The sequence below is a fragment of the Galeopterus variegatus genome, unplaced genomic scaffold, assembly GCF_000696425.1.
Source record: "Galeopterus variegatus unplaced genomic scaffold, G_variegatus-3.0.2 Scaffold7148, whole genome shotgun sequence".
NCBI lineage: Eukaryota > Metazoa > Chordata > Mammalia > Dermoptera > Cynocephalidae > Galeopterus > Galeopterus variegatus.
The window spans coordinates 70898-72024 of record NW_007733259.1 but is presented as its reverse complement, the minus strand read 5'-3'; positions in this window follow the sequence as shown (position 1 = coordinate 72024).

Genomic DNA, 1127 nt, shown 5'->3' with positions numbered 1-1127 from the left:
ATTTTTCTTCAGTGTTGGACCCAGAGAGCCAAAAGACTGTAAAAACATTTTCTCCCAGATGGCCCATAAGAACNTGTTGGACCCAGAGAGCCAAAAGACTGTAAAAACATTTTCTCCCAGATGGCCCATAAGAACCTCAAACTCAATATTTAGAACTGAATTCATGGCTTTGATTTTCCATAGAAACATTTGATTTTTCAATAATCCCTCTGATCAAAGTTTCTTTTAATTGTTTGTTTAATGTATGCTTTATTAATTAGGCTTTAAACTCTATGAGTGCAAAGATTCCTTTGGATTTATTTCTTGATATATCCCCAAATCCAAAAACATCAGCTACCGAAATGAACAAATGTTGTTTCCTAAATTAAAAAGCTGATTTTGTCTTGCTCTAGGTTATAATATTTGATTCTCCATTAACAACATATATGTCCGCAGTTTTCAATATGGCATGATTTAATTCATTTTTCCTTTCAAGTGTCATTTTCTTCCTATTTCAAACCTGACCTTTATACCACAACCACGTAACCATGTGATTATTTAAATACCTAAGATTTGACTCACGCTGGCCTTCAACTTAAACTTATAACTTCTTTAACCTTCCTGGCGTACAGTCCCATATTCTTTCTATCCTCGCTTTAAACATGTCCTTTTCCATAAAGTCTGACTCTCTTCATTTTGATCCCACCATACTTTGAACAGCACAGAACATCACAGCTCTGACTCTCCTCAGTTACAAAACAGTGACGAATGTATGGAATCGGTCACTTAGAGTCAGTTCTTACTACAACCATCAACGTATAGTAGACACAAAAAATGGTTACCAAATGACTACCTTATGGTGAAGAATCTTCATTTGACACAAATCACTATTACTTGATATATCTGAGTCATTTGGGGAATAAGGGTGAGGGTTAAAATATTTTAACTTAAAAATTATTCCCTTCCTTGTAGGAAAACTTTTCAATCAGTCAAGTTTAGCATAATTACCTTTGTGAATAGTGAATCTTTGTAGGAATTTCTGTTACATAACTTTTCATAACTTCTAAAACTTACTCTCTCACACATTCATATATACACTTATGTATCTATTCATTTAAATTAATATCTATAAATATCCAGATATGTGT